The sequence below is a fragment of the Canis aureus genome, chromosome 7, assembly GCF_053574225.1.
Source record: "Canis aureus isolate CA01 chromosome 7, VMU_Caureus_v.1.0, whole genome shotgun sequence".
Taxonomy (NCBI): Eukaryota; Metazoa; Chordata; class Mammalia; order Carnivora; family Canidae; genus Canis; species Canis aureus.
In genome coordinates, this window is record NC_135617.1 from 41,948,766 (window position 1) to 41,971,167 (window position 22,402).

Genomic DNA, 22,402 nt, shown 5'->3' on the forward strand with positions numbered 1-22,402 from the left:
TCAGTATTTATGCATCCTTTGAGTAAATACCTAGGAGTACAATTAAATATCATACTTAATAATGAATTCTTATTCCCACTGGATGGTTCAGAGCCTGATGATCTTCTTGAATTTAGTGAACATACTATTTAGGATAAATTATTTCCCAAAATGTTGTTGAATATCTTAAGGAGATATTGACCAGGGTTATATGGTAGACTAGGCAGGAAAAAGTTATAACAGCCAGACTGTGATCAATTTCTTTCTTCTTTTTTTCTATTAATCACAAGGTGCTAATGGACTTTTGTTTTTCCCTTTTAACATCCTGTTCTGCAGCTTCCTTGGCCCTTTTTATCCAGATGCAAAGAGCCAGACATTAATATGGGTACAAAGACTGGCCAAGCCTTGAAGTTCTTCTCCTCCTCTGCAATGACTCTAGCTTCCTCCCTCTTATAGACAGTTGGCATGTGCATGCCTCTCTCAGCTCTGTGGCCAGTTTGAGTTCTTCAGCAAAGGTGTCTCCTTTGCTGGGGCTGCGGGCTTTCTAGGGAAGAGGATGGGCTTGGAGTGGTACTCCTTCAGCCATTGCACATTGGCCTTCAGGGACTTTGTGGACTTTTTTCATCTTCTTGGATCCCCTGAGAACCCAGTGGTCCATACCACATTCTTGTGGATGCCAGCCACCTGTCACTCTTCCTAGCTGAATCCCCTGCCAGCTCACACTTTGATGTGATACCTAATAGTGGGACACCTCATGATCGGCCAGATAGGTCTTGGTTGAAAGAGTGCAGGGCAATGGAGTTTGTCTGGACTTGCCAGGCCTTGTATCTGCTTATCTTCTTTGTGGGCTGGTTGAACCATGTGGCCATGCATAGCTGCTGGTTCTTGAGGAAGTGGGGCTTCAGGATCATGCCATTATGGCTGGATGCTAAGGCTGCTGCCTATAGACTGGGGGCAGCAGAGAGGGGAGTGGGTCAGGGCCCAGCCTCCAGCTAGGTGTGGTGGCCTGCCCAACCCCAAAGCCCAGGCCCAGCCTTCTCCATGTGATTGATTCCTTCTATAATTAATGGATGAGGGGACATTTTGGAGGAAAAGAAAAATAAAAGCAGGTGACCTGGTATAATTTCCTTGTAAATATGATAACTGAATATCTGGGGAAATAGATTAATGATACTAGTCATTATCCCTGCAGTACTCTTAATGCCCCTGGATTAGGATTGCTTAAGGAAAACAAATACAATTTATAGAGAATGTCACATAAATTATACTAAGTCTCTGGGAAATAAGACATATATATTTCATAACATCTTGCTGTATGGGGTAACCTGTGAGGTTTTATAGAAACCTCTCCTAATAGTCTATGTATAATGTGGAAAGGAAGGACCCATAGAGCCACATGGAATGATCTCTCCCTACCCTGTCTGGCCTCCTGATTACTCTATCTTTAAAATTATTAGTAAGGCTTGATACAGTGTAAATTCTCTTTTATGACTCTAGATTGGATTGTTTTGGATTCTAGAAACATTAATTTGCTGAAAAATAATATTTTAAGAAAAAATTGATGTGAGGATTCTAAGCAACTATTGTGTATGGTTTTTAAAATTGTTTCATTGTTCTTTTTTTTTGTTTCCAAGAGTGCTGGTATTATATTCTTATGTTTCTCTTTGTCCCCAAGAGAAAATTGGAGTTCAGGTAATTCAGTGGTAGAAAAGTCAGAGAGAACAAGCTCTCAAGGAGATGATAGGGCTGCTAATTGAGAGAAGAAAACTCCAAATATTGCCAGAGAGAAACCTCTCTGGCTTGCACTGAGCAGAATAAGAAAAGTGAGTGGGTCAAATGCTTTTATATATATTGTGGAACATTAATTTCACTGTGGAATCAATAGATCCAGTTGAAAATGTAAGAGGTTCCCATTGTCAAAGTTTATGAGGTAGGGACAAATTTGAAGCACTCCTTATTGGCATCATGCTATTATATATTATCCACTGTGTAACCCTTATAGAGTGAGCTTGGATAGACAAATATATTGGCATAAATCAAGATGGAATCTAGAAGATTAAAATTTTATTCTGTAACAAACGTGTGTTCTTAAAGTAAACTTAATTGTCCTCATATGTTTCATTTCGGAGGTCTCTGTGGCTAAAATGTATATGCTATTCTTCTGAGTGAATATGCATATTAGATCAATGAGAATAAAGTAAAACAGGAAAGTTTGAGTAAGATTATTCTGATACTCTACTCCGTGGACCTTCTTCTTTCACAGATATAACATTTCTGGCTGAAAACAGTATGACTTCTAAGCCCAGTGAGTTAAAAATAAAGAACAAAAAGTAGGAAAATTTTTGGCTTCTAGAGAGAGTAAGATTTCCCCTCCGTCCTTTGTTGGAAATACATGTCAGTTCAAGTGAATAGTAAATATTGGGCCACTGATAATATGGATATCTATCATTCTCTTCTCTCTCTTTGTAATATACCTGTACCTTCCAGTTTTACAATATGACACTATCTCAGGCTGTCTTTTATTGTTTAGCAAGAAACCTCATCCCAGTGGAGATCTGAGGTATAGATGTGACTGGTTCTGCTGTGTATATCATTGCTTTCCTCCACCTTGATGTCTCACCTTGAGATTACTTTTCTTCTCTTCCATGTGTCAGTCTAGGGAGTCCAGATTCTGGGCACCCTGAGACCATTGAACCCATTTCTTTCAACTATACCCAGTGGCTACTCAGCATTGCTGACAAATTTAAAGTATCATGTCTCATTTTTTTAAAATAGGAAGACTTTTGTACACTTTTTCTGCATATATCTTTTGCAAATCTGTGAGTGAAGTCGGCAAATGGTCAGGGATTTTGGTTTTCAGTATTTTAGTTTCCATCCAAGTATTATTTCATCCTGACTAACATCCATGTTGTGCTTTATTGCCACCTATGACTCCATCCATTTGGGTTTGCTAGGCAGTGCAGGGTGAAAAGGTGAAGCAGTATCTACATTTTTGCAAACATTACATCATATTATGAATATTTGGAAAAGTCAGGGTGTAGGCCCCTGATGTCATATTCCCTTTTCTTGGTGGCACAAAAGGATTAATCAATGTAGGTACACCTGTTAGTTGGGAATGAAGCCAGTATCATTGATTTAAGAGTTCAGCATGTGCAGATGCTGCTAGGGGTCTCTCTTGCATCAATTATTATGGAAGTCATGTCTTTAAAAAAAAAGAAAAAGAAAAAAAGGAAGAAGAACAAGACAGCGTGTCTCTTAAATCACTTTGGTTGGTGGTGATAACATAGTTGTAAAACTTATCCTTTTGAGTAAATAGACGGTAAGAGATTGAATTCTGATTTTTATAAGAACATGTCAGTTTTCTACAGTAACTGTTTAAATCCCTAGATTCATCAGATGTGTACAGTTAGCATTTGAAACTTACACTTAACAGTGGACACCTCAACTGTAGTATTGTATGTGGGAGAGGAAACAAATAACACTAATTATCTGATTGATTTCAAAAAGAATTTAGAGTGTTATGTTTTGTAAACTTGCTTTTCCTAATAATCCTGAGTTAACTGGGATGAGAATAAAAGCAATTTAGAACTGAGTAATTGTATGTGATACCAAGATATCTATTGTCAATAGAGAAAAGATACAAATACAAACAATTCATATTTAATCTCCACTAATTAGTACCAAAAAGAGTCTTTGAACACTTTAAACAAAGCATTTGGGTTGTATAGTGTCTCTAGTACTCTTTACAATATTTTTCTTTCTATTCCTTTATTATTTTAGGAATAAACAAGACATAATTTCCTTCCCTTTTCTCAGTCTTATCTTTCTTTTCAGATAGGAGTCATAAAAAGACAGATTTTTGTTACTTCAAATTTAGTATTGGAAGAATTAACTTTTTAAATTTTAAAAAAATATTTAATTTATTTATTTATGAGAGACACAGAAAGAGAGAGAGAAGCAGAGACATAGGCAGAGGGAGAAGCAGGTTCCATGCAGGGAGCTTGATGTGGGACTCAATCCCGGGATTCCAGGATCATGCCCTGAGTCAAAAAAAGTCAGATGCTCAACTGCTGAGCCACCCAGGTGTCCCTAGAATAATTAACGTAATCACATCTAATTCATAGATAAGGTAAAATATAGATAACTCAAAACTGATTTTATTTAAATTACTTTAAATAGTGTATGTATTTGTTTTAGATCTAACTCTTAAATTCTTAATTCTGATGAGCTGAGTGCTAAATATTTCAGAAATCATGTAGTCCTTTCTAAACCATGGGGAGACTGATTTTTACTCTGGTGGTGATGAGAAAATATTGCAGGGTTTGAGTAGGGGAGGAAGATAATCAAATGATTCATCACTTACATACCACACACAGTACTCATCACAGTGCCCTTCTTTATCCCCAGCACCCATTTAATCCCTCCCTTCACTGACTTCCTCTCTAGTAATCCTCAGTTTGTTCTCTGTAGTGAAGGGTCTGTTTTCTGATTTACCTCTCTCTCTCGTCCCCTTTTCCTCTATGTTCATCTGTTTTGTTTCTTAAATTCTACATATGAGTGAAGTCATATGGTATTTGTCTTTCTCTGACTAACTTATTTTGCTTAGCATACCACACTTTAGTTCTATCCCCACCATTGCAAATGGCAAGATTTCATTCTTGTTGATGGCTGAGTAATATTCCATTATGTATGTGTGTGTGTGTGTGTGTGTGTGTGTGTGTGTGTGTGTACCACCTTTTCTTAATCTATTCATCAGTCAGTGTACTTTTGGGATCTTTCAATGTTTCAGCCACTTAAAAAATAGACCTGAAGCAGCTCTTTCAGAGGAACTGCCTTGTATGTCCTGTTTCCTAAACCTTTGAATGAGGCTGTGTTCCAACATTCGTAGAAGTCAGGAAAAGTGAGAAAATCCCATTTGAAAAGACTGATAATGAACTTTTGCCTAGTGACCATTTTGCCTGCTTAGTGGTGTACATGATGTACAATCTAGTTCTGCTTGTCAGAACAATGAACTCTTCTTAAAAACAACTTACCTAATCTTTTTTTTTTTTTTTTTTTTTTATGCCCATAAAAATCCTGAGTCCACCTCCTATAAGGAGGACATTGTTCAGGCTTCTATCTCAATCTGTGTACCCCAAATTGCAATTATTTGATTTCAAATAAGTGCCAACCTCTCAAATTGGTTTCTTATTTTAAGTTTCTTCAAGAGTTTCCTCCCTCAGAGACTCCAGCTGGTTTTACATTTAAGAGCTATGATCCTTCTTGTTGTAAATATTTATCCCAGTGTACTCAAAATTCCAAAGATAATTTGCAACTACAGTGGTCATTTTGGGGCTCTTTTGAACTCACAGAACTTGACTTGAGAATCATGGATTTAAACCCAGACAAATCACATGAGATGCTTAATTAGTATTTGGAAACTTTAAAATGAACTCAAGACTGATTGCTTCTTTTCAGAGTACTCTTGCCAAATTAATAGAGAAAGATTCTCAATTAGAAAAAAATCATAAGGTCTTACAAAATTCTTCTCTTCAGTCTCCTGCTGCTGCCTTAGGTTGCTCTCCCTCTTCCTCTTCTACTCTTCGTCCCTCTATGGCCAAATTTTCTCTCTACTCCCAAGATCCCAAGTCCTTTCTAGAGCTTCCTTTTTCATCCTCTTCATACCGTCCTGTTCCAATGCACGTTTTCAAGGTTAGACCTAGAAGTTACAGTCCTGAATATTTTTATGCTCCCTAGACAAAGGCTAAATTGAGAGCTATTGTTAAGGAATTTTCAATGGTTTCTGAAGACCCTCATCAGTTTGCTGATAAACTTAATATTGTCATCCAAACCTACCACTCTGGTTTCTCCAATCTTTATCAGTTGGTCAATCTACTTGTTGGAAAGGGTTAAGTTCAACATTGGATTCCAAAGGCGAATGCCATTAGATGATTTCCAATGGTCTTACCATAGGACAGGGTACTCGTTGGGTGGATTACTAAAGCTCCACCCATTACTAAAGCCTCATTCTCCATGTCCTTCCTAAAGCCATCGCTCATAATAAAATCCAGACATATACTCAAAAGCTTGATAAACCAATTAATGACTGCTATAATAGGTTTCAAATGTTTTTTAAGGAAAATTCAGGTCTTCCTTTAGATGTTGATTCCACCCAGATGACCTTCAATTCCATGGTTGCAAATGGCTTCTGTCATGAATTATTTCTACTGGTAAAAAGAACTGGGATGAAGTGGGAGGCTATTTCTATCCTGATCTAGAATCAATTAGCCAGAACCCTTGAGGACGCTACCTAAAGAAAGTCAAATAAAACCTAAATTTACAACTCCAACAGATGTCTGTATCCTCTCATAGACCATGGCAATCAAAAACTATATGAATAGCAACAGCTTCTCCTAAAAATATCTGCCATGTTTGTAAAAAAATCCAGACACTGGAAAAAAAGACTGCCTTAAGCAGAAACACCAAAGGTAATTCTCTAACACCAAGCCCTCAACCCCTCTAATGGACATGGGTTGCTCCCAGGAAACATAAAAGGTCTTTCTGATTTTAACCCTTAATCATCTGGGTGAAACTTCCTTAATTATTGGAAGTTAGGTTCTTACCATTTTAACTGACATTGGTACAAGTCCCACATTCATCCTCAAATAGTCCCTTACTAGGACTACAGAAAAAAATTCCATCAGTGGGAATTTCTAATAAATCCTTAACAGCTTATAAAGCTCTTTCCTTACTTTTTCAGTTAGGGCCTCTTCAAGACAGGCATTCCTTTCTACTAGGCCACTCAGCTCCTGTCCATCTACTTGGAAGAGACTTCTTAGAAAAATACCACACTGCCATCCCTTTTTCCACATTCTTAAAATCAATTCAACTTCTCCTTCAACTGGCAGTAACAGTCTTTCCCCTTAAATCAGCTAATAAGGACAGTGAGAGCTTAACTCTCTTAGAACAAGTCCCTAAAGGATTTAGGGCAAAATCCACAACAGATATCAAGCAGATCCATTCAGCTTCTCCAGTAAAGATTCAAGCTGATCCAAGCAAACTCCTTCCTAATATCAGGCAATACCCTTTAAACCTTGAAGCTATTGCAGGAATAAAATCAATTATAGAGAATGCTAGGCTCAAAACCTTATAGTCTCTTGTATCAGTCCTTATAATACACTCATCCTTTTTGTAAAGAAACCTCATGGACAACGGTGGAGGTTAGCCCAAGACCCCAAAGACATAAATAACACTGCTACTTCCAGACACACAGTTATCCCTAACCTTCATACTCTCCAACCTCTATTCTCGCAAACAGTAAGTTTTTCACTGTTTCTGTAGTGCCTTCTTTAGTATCCCTATGGATCCCCAAAAGCCAATTTTTACTTGCAATCATTTGGAAGGATAATATGTTTGCAGTATGATGCCTGTCAGTATACACTATAGTAGAAAGTCCTTCTTATTTGTCACATCTCCATGCAGATTTGGCAGATGATACTCCCCCCCACACACACACACAAATCAACCCTTATACAGTATGTGGATCTTCTCCTTTGCTCCCTTTGCTATGAAGCATGTAAGAAGGATAGTACCTACCTCCTTAAACTGTTAGCAACTAAAAGCCGCAAAGTCTCAAAGAAAAACTTCAACCATCCAGACTTAAGCTGAATATTTGGCACAATTAGTCTCTGACTAAAGTCTCCTATTAAACTCCAGCAGACTCTAGGGCATTCTAAGTTTCCCACAGCCACAGACCAAAAGACACTTTTGCGAATTTTGAGGCTTTGAATGATATTATAGAGACTGGATACCAAATTTGTTTCTAATAGTACAACTCTTTTATATCTTACTAAAATCCGACAAACTGGATACTATATAAAGGGAAAAAAATAATTACATGGTGTTGGGCCAATTAAAGGGACTCTTCAGGCCTCCTGTGTTGCAGCACCCTAATTATCAGCCTTGCTTTTTCCTTTTTATACGTGAGAAAGAAGGAAATGCCTTGGGTGTTCATACTCAAAAATACGGAGGTCAACATAGACCTCTAGGCTATTACAGCCAGCATTAGACCCAATAGTCTAAGGACTTTCTCCTTGCATGAGGGATATTTCAACCACAGCAGCTTTTACCAAATAAACACAAGGAACAGTGATGGGCTCTCCTGTAACCATTTGCTTCTTGAGCAGAAGCTCTGTTAAATTTCCATCACACTTGACATCTTTCTGCAAGCTGACTCACCTCTTTTTTTTTTAAGATTTTATTTATTTATTCATGATAGTCACACAGAGAGAGACAGAGAGGCAGAGACACAGGCAGAGGGAGAAGCAGGCTCCATGCAGGGAGTCTGAGGTGGGATTTGATCCCGGGTCTCCAGGATCGTGCCCCGGGCCAAAGGCAGGCGCCAAACCGCTGTGCCACCCAGGGATCCCCTGACTCACCTCTTTTAATTTTAAGTTCTTCCTACATTGGATTTAGCTGTGATCTATCTATCTATCTATCTATCTATCTATCTATCTATCTATCTATAGAAATTACAGCTGTCACTTCCTCTGCAGGATCCGTTGCCTGCTGAATGCAAGGGGCTGGCTTTGGGGCCACCTCTGGGGTCCACATGCAGTGTGGTTCACTTCTCGCTTTCCGTCCTATTCATCCTACTCACACTTTTCATCTCAGGCTTTGGGGCTGACAAGGCCCACAGGGAAATAGAGGGCATTGTACCTGCCAGGTGGGTCCCAGGTGGCTGCCTAAGAAAAGAGGGAAATCCTGTGACACTGTCTGGCTCCTCCCTGCCTGGCACACTAAGGGGGGTGGGAAAGGATGGAGCCACCAACGTGGTCGCTCTGACTCCTCTGCAGAAGCAGTGCCTGGGACTGCTCCCACCAGTAAGTCTCCCTGAAATTCTTCTCCTTTTTTCTATTGTCTAGGCACACCACGACCGTCTAACCTTGACTGACCAACTGCTAATATCTAGAGCTAACTTGCAGAAAACTCCTATTATTAATGTGAACTCTCTTGGTTTACTAATGGTTCCTATATAATGAATAATGCAAGGAAATACTGTGCAGGGTGCACTGTTACCACTCCCTTTGAGAAAATGGAAGCAGCTTCTTTACCAACATCTACTTTGGCACAACAGATGGGATTTTATGCTCAACTAGACAGAACTTTTACATTCAGCAAAAGGTAAAGCAGACAGTCACTATGCCTTTGTAGTTCATGATTTTGGTTTGTCGTAGAAACAGGATTTTTAATGTCTGGAGGGTATTGAATTAAAATATAGTTTTTGTTAATGAATTATTAGATTCAATTGAACTCCCTGCCCTGCTCTTTTCCCCACTCCCATTATCAGGTACTCTGGGTATTCAAAATTAGAATCAGATGAGGCTATGGGAAATAATTTAGATGATCAAGCAGCAAAAACTGCCTGCCTTAAATTCCACTGAAGCTAACAACTCATAGTAAATATTTTCCAAAAGAAAATTTGAATCTTATTGTAAAGAATGCCTGATCCAATGAACCACACAGAGAAAAACTTTATTGGACTGACAATTGTATTTTCAGTTCATTAGCAAATTCATGGTACACCCAACTAACAAACCAGTACTACCAGAATGTCTTAAAAAAAAAATTCCTTGAAATAGCCCATCAAATGACTCACTGGACAACTGACAAACTATAGGTTTTATGAAGCAATACTGGTGGGAAATGTTTCTAAGGCTGCTGAGGAAGCACTGTAACCTGCACTATTTGCCCAAAATTTCACCCAGGGAAAATGATTCAGGCAACTCCCAGACATTTTGATTTACCTAGTGGGCTTTTTGAGATCCAGGAAATGGATTTTATCCAACTGCCACCTTCTCATGGTTGCAACTAAGTCCTTGTCATGAACTATATGTTTTCTCATTGGATTGAGGAATTGCCTTGCTGGTGTGCTACTGCCTCGGCTGTTGCAAAAGTATTGTTAGAAAAGATAATAGCTGCTTGGTACATACACTTGGAATTACATGGTGACAAAGGAACACACTTTACTGGCCATGCCATGAAGCAAATATACTCTCTTTGGCTTATATTACATTCCCACTGTACCTAAGATCTTCAGTCCTATGAACTGATGGAAAGAGCAAATGGCATCTTAAAACACAATTGGCTAAATTTATGGAAATATTAAAATTGACTTGGCCTAAAATACTTCCTATGGTCCTATGGAATTTAAGAGCTGCTCCCTTCCAAAAACATAAGCTCTTTCCCTGAGACCTTGTAACTGGGAAACCTATGAACCTGGCCCTGGCTGCATTTGATGTCCAATTAATTAAAACAGATAGTCTCCACTTCTGCAAGGGACTAATTAAGGTCATGGACAAAAATTATGCTCTGGAGAACAGTCTTTTCACAGCACACTCCTGGTAGACAAAGAAATAAAAGACAACCTAAGACCAGTTCCTTTGTTTATTGGAAGGGACATCTTCAAAAGGATTCCTTACAGTTTAGATGGAAGGGACCATATCAGGTACACTTAACTAACCCTTGCGCTACAAAACTAAAAGGTATTGATTCTTGGTTTCATGTTTCTCATTTAAAAAAAGTTCCTACTCCTTGCTGGACTGCTGAATCAAGGGAGAAATAAAATTAAAGCTCACCAGTAATTGAAGCAGATGACATCTGATGCTGACAGCATTCTGGCCAGACAAGTATACCTAAAGTTCTTGCTCATACTATTAGTATTGTCTTACTTTTAAGTTTTATACTAGACTCCCTAAACAGTCTCCAACAAAATTAGTTAGTGATGCTGGGACTTGGAGTCAGACTATTTCAATGAAAATTCCTTCATTCTTTGGGATATTACTCCTTCTTATTGCTCTTTTTTCATTAATTGCCTCCTAAAACAGGTCCACCTTATTAATCTTTGGATTTGGAGCACACTGTAAGGATCCTGCCTTTACAAGAAAAAAAATTATAACTGCAGTGTTAGCTATTGAATTTCTTTTGTCTGTGTTTTTGACCAGTCCCTTTCTATCTTGTAAATGAAGGAGATTTTTGTCTTAATATAAGAGGCCAAATGCCTACTCTAGTGGTTATCTTTCCTTTTTCTTCTTAGTCTCTGCTTGGAAGGATAATTTCCTTGTTACATATCCAATTTCCTTACATATGAAGGAAATTTGACAAATTATTGGGTTTGTCATCAGAAGTCTCTGTACGTGAGCCTAGAGATCTTCTAGTACATTTAATTAACCAATCTCTCTGTTATTCCTCCCCTAATTTCTTATGACAATTATGTAAAACATTATGTAAAACTTACCTGGACCCATTCTGAACTTCTTGCCTACCTGATCAAACCTCTAGAGATTTAAGAGATAATATTTGTACAAACGGAACATTAAGCTTGCCAGGTATCCCGAATTGCAAGCTTTCCCTCTGCAACCTTTACTTTTTTTTTTTTTCTTGCTTCTGAGATTTTTTTTAAAGATTTTTTTTATTGGTGTTTAATTTACCAACATACAGAATAACCCCCAGTGCCCGTCACCCAATCACTCCCACCCCCCGCCCTCCTCCCCTTCTACCACCCCTAGTTCGTTTCCCAGAGTTAGCAGTCTTTACGTTCTGTCTCCCTTTCTGATATTTCCCACACATTTCTTCTCCCTTCCCTTATATTCCCTTTCACTATTATTTATATTCCCCACATGAATGAGAACATATGTTTGTCCTTCTCCGACTGACTTACTTCACTCAGCATAAAACCTTTACTTTTTTATGCTAATATAATTTTATTCTCCCTGCGTATAACTATCTTAATTGCTTACACCATTCAGGTCCTAGGTTCAATCAATCTTGTTATGATAATTCCATGATCTATGACCATTTAGAACTTATTTTTACTTATATATGCCAGAAAAATTTATGGGGTACATATTGCTTAAATTATTATCAACTTGGAAGTTATGCACAGTTGAATAATTGGATATGTCTATTTCATTGCATCATCAATCAGAGACTCAGCTTTGGACATCACCTTTAAGTCTATCTACATCACAGATTAAAGTGAGAATTGTCAGGTGCTGTCTCTGAAATTAAGGAGTAAGACTTTTGAGAATCTTTTTTCCATGGTGGCTTTCTGGTATAAATGAATACATGATCAACAATGTATCTACAAGTTTAAGAGATACTGCTGAATCTACTGCTAAGGCAATAGCTGCCCAAAAACAATCTTCAAATTCACTTGCTCCAGTTGCTTTGCAGAGTAAGATTGCTCTTGACTAGAGCAAGGTGGCATTTGCACCATTGCTAATAATACCACCTACTGTACATGGATAAATTCTTCAGGATTGGTCAAAACACAATTATATAAAATCAGAGAACAAACCCACTGGTTACAATAGGAATCTCTGGAAAGCTCTTGGTCTTTTGACTTTTGTAGTTGAATACCCTCAGGTAGAATCTCATAGTTTATAACTATTCTACTGGCAGCCCAGTGGCTCAGTGGTTTAGCGCCACCTTCAGCCCAGGGCATGATCCTGGAGACCAGGGATTGAGTCCCACGTCGGGCTCCCTGCATGGAGCCTGCTTCTCCCTCTGCCTATGTCTCTGCCTCTCTCTCTCTCTCTCTCTCTCTCTCTCATAAATAAATAAATAAATAAAATCTTAAAAAAAAAAAACTATTCTACAAATTGGAAATAGCATCTTGCTTGTGATTCTAGAGGTTTTTATTATCATAAAACTGCTTGATTGTTTTCACAGTACTGTAAAAAAAAATTCCATGCAAATAATGGTAACCCAATGTTTCAGATTGATCTGTAATACTTATTTGGTCAATTAAAGGAACTTTAGCAACCTTTGTTTATTTCATAGGCCATGGCAACAAGCTTTCCTCCATTTTGTTGCTCTTATTGATCAGATCTGGCATAAAGGCTCCCAAATATACCATTTTTCCTCAAAAGTTGGGTGAGGCACACCAGCAATGAGCCTTCCTGACATAGAGAAATTAAGAAATATCCCTGACAAGTGTGGATTGAAAACCAAAAATGAGAAAACCCAATTCAAATGGCCGACCATGGACGCTTTCAGGAAAAGATCTTGATCAAAATGGGAACCTATGAAAAATGACATAAATAAAGCAATTTTAAAAATAGAACCGAATCAGCCATGTTGGAGGAACTACCAAACCTCCAGCATTCCAAGAAGTCAGCAAGACTAAGTAAATCCTGTTTGAAAAGACTGACAAAAGTTAACTCTACTTTGTTAGGCTAGTGATTTTTTTTTTTTTTTTCTGACCAATCAGTGACATACCACTCTATTTCAGTGTGTCAGCACCAATAAAGTCTTCTTAAGGGATGCCTGGGTGGTTCACTGGTTGAGCATCTATCTGCCTTTTGCTCAGGTCCTAGGATTGAGCTCTACATTGGGCTCCCTGCAGGGAGCCTGCTTCTCCCTCTGCCTATCTCTTTGCCTCTCTCTGTGTGTCTCTCATGAATAAATAAATAAATAATCCTAAAAAAAAAAAAAAAAACTCTTCTTAAAAACAATTTACCCAATCTTCTTTTTTGCCCATAAAAACTTTGAGTACATCTTTTGAAGTCAAACCCAATTTGGGCTTCTACCTAAATCTGTGTACCTTAAATTACAATTAATTGATCCCTAATAAATGCTTTGCCTCTTAACAGGTTTCTTGTTTTCAGACTGACATCCCTATTGAACACCTTGTAAGCAAAGCACTTCAACTTACTCTAATTTTGAGGTCTAAAACAGGAGTAAATTTAAATAACATGTATTTTAAGCTATAATGAAATAAAATTTAATTAGCCTGCAACATAAGATTCTTCACCATCAGTTCCAAGTTTCTTTTTGTCCAACTTTATTCCATAACTTTTTACTAAGGATTACATATTCTGTAATATAAAGAACAAAAGTTCTTTTCCTAACACTTGAAACATGCTCAGATCTCAGGTTTCCATACATTTACTCAAATTGTCTGTTTTCCTAGGATTCCTTATTTTCCTGGGAAAATCTTACTCATATTTAATCTGATTTATCATCAGTTTTCCTTCAAGCAGAACTAATCATTCACTCATTCATTCATTCTGATGAGACTTGAAAATGAGATTTATTTTCTAATTCATTTATTTAAATTACTTATCTGATGCCTTATATAAATACCCACAACAGTGTTGGTAATAGAATGGTTAAAAAATAGGCACAGGCTCTGCCCAAAAGTTCTTTGAATTCATTTTACACACTTTGTGTACTGTGTTATGATATGTTGTGTTATCTGTGCCTCTCCCCGGAGGTGTTGAAGGAATCTGAAGGGTTAGGGGCTAGAATCTTTTGCTCATCTTTGTATCTCCAGCACTGAGCATGGTACCTGTCAAGTAATAGTTACCTAATACATTTTTAAAAATTTTAAATGAGTATTTAGTGGCTTTCCCAGTGACGTATATCTCAAAAATAACAGTGTAAGGAGCAAAACTTAGATTTTTAAAGATCTGTACTATTTCCCTTGTACTTTATAAGCTCCAGAAGAAATTCATTAGAGATAACAATCATTCCATCCATCTACTTTCATTTACAATATATTTTTAAAGATTTTATTTATTTATTCATGAGATCAGAGAGAGAGGCAGAGACATAGTCAGAGGGAGAAGCAGTCTCCCTGAGGGCAGCCTGATGCAGAACTCCATCCCAGAACCCCAGGATCATCAGCTAACGGCAGACACTCAATCACTGAGTCATTCGGGTGTCCCTACAATATTTTTTTTAGTTCACTGGATGAAAATTATCAAGGACTTTCAAATAACTAATTTAGCACTTAGCGTAAAAATAGGCACATAACCAAAGAGCTGCCACTCCCTTTCATTGCTAATGAGCTTTCAAATTGGATATAAATTCTCTGGTGGTCTACTGCTTTCATCTGTCCCCTGGTCCCAGAGGGAGGTTAGACACTCCTCTCTTGAGAAAAAGAAAAGGAAACGTAATCCTACAAATGGTCGCTTCCAGTATGTTGTGAGTAAGTATAGGGGATTATGAAATGGGAGAGAAAAAGTAGGAGGTGAGAGAATAAAAGTAAATCAGTACAAGGAAATCAAATAAGGGTAGGAATGTATCGTAAAAATCACTCATATTATGAGTACCTAGCATAGAACTGGATCTTGGATTTATACAAAATTTTGTGAAATTGAATTTCTTGGAAGGCTGATATTAGTGTTTTTCCCAAAGCTATTTCGTATATTCTGTGATTTATTTTTTTTTATATTTTTGGTGTCAAGTCTATGTTTAAATGTCCAAAGCTGGCACTTAACAGTTTTATGATCTCAGGCAATTTACTTAATGTCCCAATAAAATGTGAATAATGATGAATTACTTCATAAGGCTTTCGTTAATAAAAATGGAATAACATATAAATTTCTAAGCAAAGTACTTAGAAGCATTTAATATTGGTTAATTTATTATTTCAAAAAATATTATCATAAATGTTCTTAATATTATTGCATTACTTTTATTATGACACATTTTTAAGAAAATTTTCTTGACCGTCCCACATAAGTAATATTGTTTTTAGTTTCATTTGTCTTACTATAGGTATATTCTCTCTAGCATTTTTTACTATTTTGTTACCAAGTTACTCTGTTTAATTTTAAGAGTAATCCCCTCCATCATATTCATTTTGCCATTAGTCTGTCTTATATTTTTCTTAATGGTAGAACAGAATCTTAATAAATCTCAACCAAAAGATGTGACTATTAATATTATTAATCAATGTTTAGGCAGAACTTACTACATAACAACCCTCATTCAAAAATATTTTACATTTATCTCTCTCTCTCTCTTTTAACTTAAAACTGTTCTATCTTATTTCAACCTTTTTTTATTTGTGAAAACTTAGATATGCGGTGGTTTAAAAAATTTACCATTGCACCACCACTGTTTAATAATTAGGAGGGCTGGTTTCCTGAGCTCATGATTCTTTAAGAATTTTGCCATACACCCTCCCACAATGTCTTTATGCAAGTATCTTAATTATAATAACCAAAGTTATTTTCAAATGTTCATGTCATAAGCAAAAGCAAAGGAACAATCACACAAATAAACTAAGAAACATTTCACTTATGTATGTGCTTTCCTAGTGTTTTTCAGAATTCATTCCCTCCAGTATTCTGCCCAAGAACTAACTGAACAAGAAGCAAGAGTTCAAAAACAGTGTTTGTCAAGTTTGGTAGATGTTAATGACACAGTAAAGAAAAAGAAACAAAATTGAAAATTAATGATTGGCATTAAAACACAGTAAAATAAAAGTACTCATGGGTTTAATTTTGTGTTATTTTGGTTGAGTAATATTTGGAATCAATGAAATAACTTTTAGAAATCCAGACTTAGATTCTAAACCTAAGTATATTGACAGATTCTCATCTGTAGCTTTTGTTTGGTTATTTAATCATTGTCAGAAAGTCCTCATGAGAGTGGACTGATTTCTTTCATTTCTATGTCTGGATTTTTGTAGAATTACTAACTGGGATATGATGAAATTATTAGAAAAATCAATCATCTTTTGAAATTTAAAGCAATTTCTATTTGAACTGCTTCCTCAAATGTCCTTGAAACAACAAGGTGTCACATAAAAATTGCATTTAAATGATAGAAGAGCTTTCTACCTTATACTAACACTCTTACTAACTTCTCTTTAACAGTAAATATGGAGAAATATTCAAAACTAAAAAGAGAAATGTAAATTAGAAAAAGAGGGAAGAAAAAAACTTGTATCACTTAATATTGTTTATTTTCTCCTCAAAGTTTCTTAATGTTTTAAAAATTAGAATCCAGCTATTAAGGAAGTCCTTAAGTTTTCAGATTTTATATTCTGATATGCCTGAGTCAACTACAGGAATACTTGTATATATGCCTGTATGTACATATCTATCTGTACCATAGTTATTTAAAGAAAAGCAAAACTTTTGTCTTTTACCACGTTAATCCACCTTAGATTCTATCATTACCTACTAAGTAGGCAAGATCTTAAAAACTGAGGAAAAAAATTGAAATTGGCAGCTTTTCAAGAAAAAATATATTAAATTATTAGAAAAAATAGGTTAATTTATTAATTTTCTTTTTCATGATTGTTTATATTTTATGATTGTTATGTTTTGAAATTTGGGTAGAAAATATATATATTATGGAAATGTTGAGAGAAATATGTTTATATAAAATATATATAGAAGTATATAAATAGAGACAACACATACATAGAGATGCTATCTATAGAGATCTGTCTGTATACCTCTATCTCTATCTATCATCTCTCTTCTATCGCTACCTCTATTGAGAAAATATTAACTAGATTATCCTCTAGTCTCTGGCATACATCCTTAATGAATGAATACTTAGACACCTGCAGTTTAATACAGGTTTCTAGCTATACAAAAACAAGCAAAAACATCAGCAGTAAAGAAAAAACAAAAGAGAAGAAAAGGAACTTGTTCCCTGAAGGACATCAAAATATGAATTTTAATTAAAGTGGAAATTATAACTTAGGGAATATCATGACATGTTGCCTAATTTATATTTATATTTATATAATAAATAATTTATACTCCGTTTGTTGTGAAAAATCAAGGAATGAATAATTTGAAATAATTTGATAAAAGCCTTAAAAGAAACCTTAGAAAAACAAGTTAGGACTGATTTCTGTGCCACAGACTTGTTTTTGCTTATAACTATTGTAACTATCAGACTTCGTTTTGAACAAAGAATTATGGAATATTGTCTTTAATGATAGATTTTTCTAGTGGATTTAAAGTGTATCATATCTTCCTATGTCAACTTATATTAAGGTCTTTGTTTCATTAGAATTAGCTGGGAAAATGAATAGAGTGACAATGGGCTAAACATCCTAAACTCACATCTCATTGCTGCCTCTGCTGAGTGGAGTTGACTCATCTAAAGTGAGTGTCTATACTGGGACTTGTTCTATTTTATTTTAATCTCTTTCTTACCAAGTAGTTATATACATTTTATACCTAAATGCTGAAGGGCTTGCATAGTTAGGGACAGCTATTTGTTTTCAATATACTGGTGGTTGAACAGCTAGAAGCCACAACAGCTGTCCTGCAGAATAAAACATCTCAAGGTAGAGAAACTGCTTATATGGCTACAGGGCTTTATATTACACAAAATATGCCTTTCTAGGAGTAGTTTCCAAAGCTAATGAAAAGCAGAATTAAAAAAAAAATCCATTCACAACAATCTTCTGTGTGACATTCAACTGTAAAAAACAAAACAAAAACAAAAACAAAAAACGTATAAATGGAAAAGTAACTTTTGTGTCCTAGATAAGAATTAGTTCAATAGCTTACTAAGTTCAGTCTTATCTTGAGAATATGCATTATACTAACACAGGTACTGTTTGCCTCATAAATGTTTATGGTGTATCTTATTCATATATGATTGGGTATAAAGTTATTTAATATTAATGTTTTTTTTTAATTTTTCAAACAGTAAAAATTATTTTTTATTTAGAATTCCTGTAGAAGCCTGAGTCTTGAAAGCACTCTCCATAGTTTACATCTGGTAAAGATAACATAATCCTAAAATCTTTGCAAAGAGACCATAGCAGAAATGTTTTCAAATAAGAGAGACAAAGCTGTGCCATGGCCAAGCTTTTCCTGGGATCTATGACTAAATACTTCACAACAACACACTCAATGATGAGGCACCAGAGATATAAAGAAATACTAATGACCCCTAAAGGAACACAAACAAAAATCAATCATCACACAATGAAGAAAAGAACTATCTCAGAGGCCATTGTTCTACGTATACTGGATGATTAACCACTTACAGAGGTTAAATTTCTTATTAAAAAGGAATTTTTATTGTTGATATTTTCTAATAGTTAAACTTACATCTTTTCTCTTTTTCTCTTTTTTACTTTCCAAGAAGATCTCATCTATTCTCATGATTTCAATACCATCCCGTTTTTTGTTTTTTTTTTTTTAAGATTTTATTTATTTATTCCTGAGAGACACACAGAGAGAGAGAGAAGCAGAGACACAGGCAGAGGGAGAAGCAGGCTCCATTCAGGGAGCCTGATGTGAGACTCGATCCTGGGTCTCCAGGATCACACCCGGGGCTGAAGGTGGCGCTAAACCACCGGGGCTGCCCAATACCATCAAGTTTTAATGATTGCTAAATTTTCACAGGCCACATATCATACCATAGAATGAATGTTATTGAAGAACATGGAGATCAAATGCCATTTACATCACATCTTGCAAGGGCACATACTATCAACCTATTTTATCAGACGTGACTTATCACTATTGATGGAGATTTTGAGCATCGAGGCTAGTCAATATTTATCAAGTTACTCACTGTAAAGTTACTTTTTATGACACACTTTGTATTTCTATAAGTATCTCTATCCATATTAAGTTCAACATGAGTTTATACTGATATCCAATTCTAATTTATCATTGTATATATCATTCTAGCTTCTTGCTCTTGCTTATTGTGAACTCTCGCTTTATCAGTGAGAAACGTAAGTCTTTCCCATTTACACAATGATTCGATCCTTATACACACATTTAGTTTTCCTGTAAATATTTTTAACTCCATTTCTCTCCTCTTAGGTGAAATAGAGGGCTAAAGGTGTCTGGATTCAGGGAAAAGCCCTTTCCTAGGTGGGATAAGGCTTGCAAATTGTTTTTTTCTAGAGAGTGTGCCTTTTTTTTTTTTATGTAGAACATTCTGGGATTATTCGCAATATTTACACACCCCAGTTCTACCAGGGCGATTAGGAAGTCTATCTTGTCTCTTCAGGGTTAAATGTGGGATTCCTGTAGGTTAAAACCATGAGATTATGGTAGCCCCTGTAAGACTGGAGATTCTCCTTTTCAATGCAGTCCACATTAAGCCCTCCTTCACAAAACCCTTTACATTCAAATGATCATAAATGTTCCTACCAGTTTATGGTTCCAGCCGCTTCTGCTCCAGGTAAGCAGATTTCAGCTGTGACTCTTTGTCTCATTTAGATTTATTTTCTGGGTAGTCACTTACCCCGTGACTTCATTTCTTTGATAGGTCTGAGAAAATTTGTCATAGAATTTATTGTGAATTTGACTAATGTAAATTAGGTCAGAATTCCTACAATACAGACTGTTTTGAAGGAGAGGATAAACATCAGTCATGCCTGGAGAAGTAATAAGTCAAGATCATGACAGTCATCAGCTATTCCTTCTTATCCTCTTTTTAAATGTATTATTTTGCTTCCTTCATTATCTTTTTGCCACCTGAATGATGGAAACAGTAATGGAAAGATTTCTGGTTTTGAGGACAAAAGGTCCGTGTTTTGTTTTTTTGTTTTTTTTTTCCCCACTCTGACTTAATTACCATGCAATCTGCTACACTATCAGTTATGTTGGGGAAAAATAATTATAGAAGCTAGTTTAACAAATTCAGTTAAACTATTGGGGCTAAAGGAAATTATTTATTATTATAAGTTAGGACTGTAGCATATACTTCCTAAAATAAGTAATTAAATTTATTTATCACTGATATATTTTAAATAATTTTTATAAAAAAAAAGCTTATAGACTAAAATTAGATCTGAAATTAACATTATGATAACTAAATTTTAATTTCAAATAGCATCCTTATTGGATTTAAATATAATTGCAGAAGATATTAGCATTTTATTTAAAAATTGCTCTGAATTCTCCATTATTTTTATACCAATTACATATTTTTAAACAACAAATTGAGGCTTTTAAAATGGTGTAAACCATTTTATATAATTTCTATAATTTAGAAATAAACAGTAAGTTTCATCAATCCTTTTCAAAGTTTTATTTGGATAGCTTTTGGAAATACTTCAGACATGTTTATCAATTTGCCTTTTAATTTTGTTGCTTCAAATCAATGTTAATCTATAATTACAAGCTATACAAAAGCAGTAAGATGTTGCAACTGATTGTGGAATAAATTGCAGCTGTTCAGCATCAACATTGTCCATTTGGTTTCAAATATTTTCCCAGTAACTAATATATTTTGTTATTTGTATCAACTTTAATAGTACCTCCTGTATAGGGAAGAATATCTAGCCTTTAAAGGTGTTATGTGTCTAATAATCTTGTTTTCAGACTTCCTTGGCTGAGTAAACATATCATTAATGAACAGAAGATAAAAAAAAAAAAACAGGCCATTTTTTAAATGAATATGCCAAGTGTTCCCTGCCACCAGGTGCTATTTGTGTTTGTCAGTGAGCCAGTCAGCAAATAAAGTGAATTATGCTATAGTAGTTGTGATCTAGCTTTTGTGATTCAATGTTTATCAGCATAGTTTTGAGGGCTGTTTAAAAAAGCCGATGAAGAGAATCAGCAAGGCTTGATAAAATTCCATTACAGCCCTAAAGGGCTTACTACAGGCTACTGTGACTGTGTGATCATGTTCAATAATTGTATTAAGCAACTGGTTCCCAGCACTAGGCTATGAATTATGTACACCCAGGGTAAAGATCATGTGTAGGGTGTCAAACTATCTTTCTTAATCATTATTAGGAGTTTAAATCTTTCTACTGTGTTTATAATGGAAAGTCTATAATTCTGAAGTAATAGCTTTAGTCAAAATTTCTTCCTATTTTATGTTTCTTAATATTTTTACTTGGAAAAATAGAAAAAATGGCACTTAAAAAAGTTACTGAATACAAAAATTTTGTAAGAAATAAGAGACAATCAATGCACTGTTTTACTGGAAGTCAGTACAGTTATGGAAAAATAATCTGAGCTGCTATGACTTTCTCTGAACTATCTATTGAATAATCTAATATAAAAAACTATAAGCGATAATATTTAGTATCCTTCAAAATAACTTTTTTGTATGATTTTTTTGATTCAAGTATGTGAGGTGGAAATTCTAATTAAATAAGAGCTATTGCACACACATTTGTCTCTTCTTTTTCCTAAGATGCAATTAAATGACTTTATAGAAATGCACAGATTTCTGTGCATTTAGATTTATAAGAGTGAAAATCATTAGGCAGGAAAAGAATTAGAAAAAATCTCAACAGATTGAAGGAATATTAAATGAAAATAGGGGAGTGGTAACTGATACAGTAAATTGGCAGGGCTGCACTTACAATACTTACAGTTCTTTTCAGAGAAGTCAGTGATCCTGCCCAAAGTAATCTTGGAAAGATTTATATTTGGAAATACTAGGAATATCAGAGGTTTGCCTTGAGGCTGAAAGCCAGGGAAGTTAATTGAAGTTACACAAAGTAGTTATACTATTAATTCCACTCCCCTTACTTCATAATGAGAATGCCAAAGACGTGTGAATCAGCACTCTTTCTTAAAGACATTGAATGAACCCACAGCAAAAACTACTTTCTGTCTGGCCAAGTAGCTAACTCTGAGACTAGGCACAGAAAGTGAAAAATGGTATTAGATAGAGCCTGCCCATGCATATA

The 22,402-nt window shown here is 35.6% G+C and overlaps 1 pseudogene; it reads right to left on the reverse strand.

Moving 5' to 3' along the window:
• Positions 1-262: 262 nt before the first annotated feature.
• Positions 263-6,830, reverse strand: LOC144316710 (large ribosomal subunit protein eL13-like; annotated as a pseudogene).
• Positions 6,831-22,402: the final 15,572 nt, after the last annotated feature.